Source organism: Scyliorhinus canicula, unplaced genomic scaffold, assembly GCF_902713615.1.
Source record: "Scyliorhinus canicula unplaced genomic scaffold, sScyCan1.1, whole genome shotgun sequence".
NCBI classification, from domain to species: Eukaryota; Metazoa; Chordata; class Chondrichthyes; order Carcharhiniformes; family Scyliorhinidae; genus Scyliorhinus; species Scyliorhinus canicula.
Window position 1 is genome coordinate 1,396,420 of NW_024055497.1, and position 7,172 is coordinate 1,403,591.

Sequence of the window (7,172 nt, forward strand, 5' to 3'; positions counted from 1 at the left end):
GGGGATTTATCAGCCTCCAATCCCATCAATTTCCCCAACACAATTTCTCGAATATTGATCTCCTTCAGTTCCTTCCTCTCACTAAATCCTGCGTTCCCCAACATTTCTAGCATCTAATTTGTGAAGCCAGAAGCAAAGTATGTATGTATTTGCTCACCCATTTCTTTGTCCCTATTATACATTCCCCTGTTTCTGACTGAAAGGAACCTACATTTGTCTTCACCGATCTTTTCTCTTCACATACCGACAGAAACTTATATAATCGGCCTAATTTCCTGTTTTGTGCCATTCCCAACATCACCACTGCAGTTTGGGGGTCTTTATACGATGCCCACTAATGTTTTTGCCCTTGGTGTTTCTCAGCTCTACCCATACAGACTCCACATTATCGGAGCTAATATCCTTCTCACTATTGCATTAATTTCCTCTTTAACCAGCACTGCCACTCCACTGCCTTTTCCTTTTTGTCTGTCCTTCCTAAATACTGAAGATATTCAGTTCCCATCCCTGGTCATCCTGCAGCATGTCTCCATAATCCTGGTTATCTCACACCCGTTTACATCTATTTACACAATTCACTCGGTTATGCCGTCTGCAGTCACACCTGGGAGTTCACACTGGGGAGAGGCCATTCACCTGCTCTCAATGTGTGAAGGGATTTTGTAATTCATCGCACTTCCTGAGACACCAACAAGTTCACAACTGATCCAGGGATTGGATTCTGCTGTTATTGTTTCTGTTCTCAATTACATCCAGGACTACATTTTGTTCATTCTGTTGGTCAGTGGGGACGGTCAGAGGGTTTCTTTCTGCTGGACTGGCCGGTCTCATGGCTTCTCCTCCAGTGGGCTGATTCTCTCTGAGCCTTCTTGCAAATATCTGGTTGCACATTTCACATGGATCAAAGAGTGAAAGGGAGTTTGGAGGTTCACAGATCATGGAATTTACAGTGCTGAAGAAGTCCATTCAGCCCATCGAGTCTGCACCGGCCCTTGGAAAGAGCATCCCAACCAAGCCCGCACCTCCACCCTATCCCAGTAACCCCACTTAATCTTTTTTGGACACTAAGGGCAATTTAGCATGGCCAATCCACCTAACCCGCACATCATTGGACTGTGGGAGGAAACTGGAGCACCCGGAGGAAACCCACGCACACTCGGGGAGATCGTGCAGACTCCACACAAGACAGTGACCCAAGCCGGGAATCGAACCTGGTACCCTGGAGCTGAGAAGCAGCTGTGCTAACCACTATGCTACCATGCTGTGTTCAGGTTAGAAGATATTTCATTACCATTTCTGTTTTGAAATCCCCAAATCATGCACATTGCCATGAAGATGGGCTATGGTGGTTACATGGATCTTTTGTTTAATTTTGTCTTGGTGCTTCTCACAGAAGTATGAGGGGGGAAGTTGTCTGAGGTGCACTGGGAAACTACATTACATAGTATGGTGGGAGACAGGCAATCACTAATATTTATGGAATTATTACAGATTTACATGGGAATCGGTTAGCTCAGTTGACTGGATGGCTGGTTTGTGCTGAGTGACATGAACAGCACAGGTTAAATTCCCATACCAGCTGAGGTTAGCCGTGATCTGTCAGTATTTGTGCTCCACATGACCCCCCCCCCCCCCCCAACCAATCAGCATCTCCCTCTATTCCTTTCTCCTCTCATGTATGTATCTAGCTTTACGTTCAATGGATTAATGCTGTTCACCTCACCACTCGCTGTGGGAGTGAGTTGCACATTCTCACCACTCCCTGGTAAAGAGGTTTCTGCTGAAATTCCTATTGGATTATTGAATTCCTTCATAATCTGAAAGACTTCCTCCAGGTCACCCATCAGTCTTCCTCCTTTCCAGAAAAAAGCAGCCCCAGCCTTTCCTGGGTGTTAAATGCTCTCAGTTCTTATATTATGAATCTTTGTTGCACCTTATCCAGTGCCTCTATTTCCTTTATCGAAATGGAGATCACCATGTTGACAGTGTTCCCAGTGTAGTCTACCCCCGGTTCTAAACAAGCTGAACATTTCCTCCGTGCTTTTCAATTCTATCTCTCTAGAATGGAACCCTATATATAATTGCCCCACACTTTGGGAAAAGATGTGAAGTTCTCAGAGATGGTGTCGAGAACATTTACGAGAATGGTACCAGAGATGAGGGACACCAGTTAGTTGGAGTGACTGGAGCAACTAAATTTCACTCCTGAGATCACAGTATCTGGAGGGTGAGGGAATGGGGCCATTCATCCCTTTGGGACCGTGTCGGCTCCCTAGTGGAGGAAGCCAGTCTGTCCATTGCCCCGTTCTATCCCAAATCCCTGTGAGTTTTATTTCTCTCAATGCCTGTCCAATTTCCTATTGAAATTCATTCCATCATCTCTGCATCTCCCACCCTCATAGGCGATAGGTTCCAGGTTGTACCACTCCCTTTACATGTACACAAGGCTGTTCGAGCACAGAGGAGTCTATTTGGCCCATTTTTCCTATGCCAGCACTTTGTACAGCGACCCATTTAATCCCAGAGTCGGCTATTTTAGTTTTCTTTTTCAGAATGCATCAAATTCCCTTTTGGAAATTGCATTCCAATGAGATTCCAGCACCATTTATCGACAGTGCATTCCAAATCACAAAAACTCGCTGTGTTTTACAACAAATAATTGTGCATATGGTGTGTGTGGATTTTCACAGAGTATTCAAAATGGTGTCAATGACGTGGGTATTACACAAAATTAAGACTCAATCTTTATCAATGATTCTGGTGAGGACACCGAGTGTAATATATGCGGACAATTGGAATAACTGTACATTTCTATAAAACCTCTCGACCACTGAACCTCCTAAAGTGTTTTAAAGCCAATGGAGTACTTTTGAATTGAAACATATTCACTGTTGTAATGTAGGAAGCTGTAAGTACTGTTCTGGAAAATACAGAATGTGTCATTTGAAACATAGAGGTCTGCCAATATCTGGTCTGGGAGAGTGCAGGGAAAGATCCCACAAGAGGTTGGTGGCAGCTGAAAAGAGCAGAAACTGTGGCCAGCTCTTCTGTCAAAAATGCAGTCAATTTCAGTCTGTCAGAATTGTTATTACAACCTGCAGCAGGAGAAAGGGAAAAAGAAAAAAACAGAATTTGCATACATTTCTTTGTGCTGTTGAAATATTGTAATGGACTGCCCCTTTAAGCCCCGTAGTCCTTTCCCTATCGGAGGTCCCGATCTCCCGCCAAAAATCACTAAGCGCGGGCTTCCCTCGCTCTTCCCCCCACGTGCGAGGCAGCAGACATCGGGAGAAAAGCAGAACGCGAGGGAGCAGCAGCTGGAGAGGTCAGAACGGAGCTCAGAGGAAGGAGGACAGAAAACAGAGAACCAGCATCAGGAGGGAGAGAGAGAGAGAGAGAGAACTCGGTTATGGGAAAGGCAAAGCAAACAGCTGAGTGTAAACGGTAATAGATTTAAAGAAGGCTAGGATTTAAAGGTAAAATGTTAAGTTTGGGTCTGAAGAGTGGTGGATTTACAAAAACATGGCGAGCCAGCCAGGAGGCCTAGAATATTAGAAGTTTCTAGGTAAATAGGGCTAGAATATTAGAAGTTTCTAGTTCCCAAGAAACGGTTGGAATATTAGAAGTTTCTAACCGGCACAAAGGCTAGAATAGAAGTTTCTAGTCTATATGTGAGTCAAACTTTACCTGCCGAGTTTAGTTTGGAAAGTCATGTGTGATTGGCTTTTGTAAGGATATTCTGTGGATCGAGGGGACAGAAGCTCAGGTTGGGTGTGAAAATCAGTAGACTAGAAGATACTGGCCCTGAGAAAAGTCTGCAAGACATTTTGGTGACAGCACTAAAATCCTGCATCCATTACTGGTAAAAGGGGCTAAAGAATCATCCTCAGGGTAAGGCAGATTGTGCGGACATTTTCTGGAAAATAGGGACGCTTATCTTCAGAAACCAATAATCAATCGACCCTTAACTAAAGCAGGAAGATAGTGCCTTGGTCAGCCTTGGATAGGGCCCAGAAAGGGTACTTATCCTTAATTTCAGAGTGCACCTGAAAGGGACAACCAGGAACAGAAAAAAAATCCGAAAAATGGCAATTAGGGTAATTCTCATGCCATGGGATACGGTCAAGAGAAATGTAGCAGTGAAACAGGAATGGAAGAAATTAAAAGAGCAAAAGAAATCCTGGAAAAAAGATATGTATCCAGACGGAGATATCTCCTTCTTTGTTAGAGTGCCAAAAGCCCTGCAATATACAGATCCAGTAGGGATCCTTAAAGCACTTTGTAAGTTTGCATTTGAAAAGCAAGCTGAATCACTAATCTTGTTCGGACACAGACAGAAGCATGCAGCTGCTCAAGTGGGCAAAGTGTGCTCCAAACTGATTAAAATCATTGACGAAGAAAACATGAAAGAAATAATACAGATCCCTAGTGAACACAAAAGTAACTCTGAAGTGGCAAACAAATATATAAAACAACTGCAGAAAAATGAAACATTAGAAATGGAAAATGACGAGGAATCAGTCCTAGAATCAGATAGCCGAGAGAATTCGGACCCCTTTGAAAATTTCCCAAAGGGATACAATTTTCAATACCCAGATCCAAGTCCGTTTCAGGAAGAAAATTGGCCTCGGCAATCTGCCACATATAAAAAAGGAGCTTTTATCGATCATTTCTTTGAAACACAAGAAAGTGAAGAGGAACAAAGCCTAGTTGGGATTATGGCGCCTCCTGCGCTGGGACAGGAAGAATCATCATCCTCATCAGAGAATGAGGAAATAGTAAAACCAAGGAGAAGAATAGGGAATAGAAAAAATTCTAAACCATTAGAAATAGGGGATTATAGTGATTACTGGAAACAACAACAACCTTCCACTTATCGACCAATAAATAAGGATTTACCGTATTATATGTATAATCCAGAAGCAAAAATGGTACACCATAGAGATCAGGAAGGATGGGAAAGAGAGTTACATCTAGGGGACTTAAAATAGGAGAAATATTAGGAGGAAGTCAACAAATTGATTCTACGAAATTACTGGAATTACCAAACGTTACCCCCAAAGCTAAAATTTGGCAAATGAGCAAAGGGTATGACAGTTTCGGAAGAGCCATGAGTAGGGTAAGGAACAGCACAGAAACACAAGGCCAGATAATAGCAGCATTAAGACCACAAGAAAGGATACAGAATCGTCCAAGACCCCGAATAACTGCTCCTACTCCGATGGATAGGGCAAGTTATGCTCCACGAGATAGCCAAGTACCAATTGCAATGTTTGAAGAATATATAGAACCGGTGGAAGATTTTGTACAACATGGTACCCCCTATTTTGAGGAAGAACCGGTACAACGACAGATACATTTCTCAGAATATAGGACACCTTTAAGAACATCATGCCCCAGAAGTGAGAAAGTAGTTCAGTCATTTACACCAGGTCCAGAGGAAGGACAGGGAGGCATGGTACCGTATAAAATAGTAGCAGCAGTAATGAAGACAGCAGGCCCAAAGAAACATGGGGAGAGTAGAATTGAGTATTCACAGAGGTTAAAACAGTTAGCGAAGAAAATGGGGGCATCAGGAGAATCCACCAAATTGATTGATTTGCATACAGTGGGAGAAATAGTTACAGGCGAAGTCTCAGATTTAATAAATGAGTTAGATTTGGGAAATGAGAGCTAACTTAATGAAAGAGATGACAGAGGCAGCATATGCAGGGGAACACCTCACAACATATGTCGACCGAATATATGAGGTTAATAAGGAAGAGGGGGCCGATGTAGTCAGATTCCTGAGGGAATTAGGACCCAAGATTCCAGGAGGAAATAGCCTCTCAACAATACTGTTAACGACCTCTAGAAGAGAAATAGGAAGAGAACTGGTGAAATTTGATTTGGCAGGCAAAGCATTTAAGGATAAACACACAAAAGGGGAACAAAAAAGAGTAGCAGCTGCCCAAAATAATGTTTCAACACAAAATGCTCAGATTAGACCACCAAACCGACAGATACCTGACAAATCGGAACACAATCTAGCCCAACCAGCAATGCCACAACATGGGTATAATCTGCGGTCACAAGGGCCACCTCCACCACAAAATCTAGATTACTTACCAAGGGAACAATTCCTAGCCCTCAGTCGGGAGGAAAGAGACAGATTCATTGAGGATAGGAGAAGAAGAGCAGCTGGTCAGGGGAAAGATTTAATAAAAATAGATACTAGAAAAATAAGGATATTAAAACCAATTGATAACATGGAGGAATTAAGGAAACAGAAAGAGAAAAGTATTTTAAATGACGAAGCTTGGAAGAAGATGGAAGAAGTATTAATGGGAGCAAACCTAGCGATAGGTAAGAATGACACAGGTTTAATTAGCAAGCGGTTCCAACACACAATTCACGGGGGACAACACAGACCTCAAAAACAGTATCCTTTGACTAGAGGAGCTAAGAGCGAGCTGGAGATAATAATCAAGGAATTGGAGCAGCAGGGGATTATTCAAGGGGTCACATATGCCTCAACAAATAGTCCACTTCAAGTAGTAAGAAAACCAGATGGTACATTTAGGATGGTAACAAATTGCAAAGCTTTAAATAAAGTCACAAAGAAGGACAAGAGATATTTAATAAATCCACAAGCTACCTTAGAGCAAGTCGCGGGAAAAACTTACTTAACTAGTATAGATTTGGCGAATGGATTCTGGAGTGTTCCATTAGACCCAGACAGCAGGGAGAAAACAGCATTCACCTTCGGAACTAAGCATTATGTATATTGTAGACTGCCACAGGGATATGTTAATTCTCCGAATCACTTTCAGGCAATAAATCAGGGAACTGATTAAAGATGATTGGCTTTAGTATATATCGATGATATATTAATTGGAGATGACGATCAGGACAAACATGTGGAAAGAGTGGCCAGGATAATTAAGACACTTAGTGAAGCAGGCTTTAAAATAGGGCTAAAGAAATGTCAAATTGGGAGAAGCGAAGTCAACTATTTGGGTTATTCAGTATCGAAGGAAGGTAGAGAGGCCAGTATTGAAATGAGGAAGAAGGTAGCTGAAATTACTGCGCCTGTTTCGAAAAAAGGGGTTCAAAAAATAATGGGAATATTGGATATCTAAGGCCAGTAGTGAAAGACTTTAGTCTTTATGCTAAAGCCATTTATCAAACAT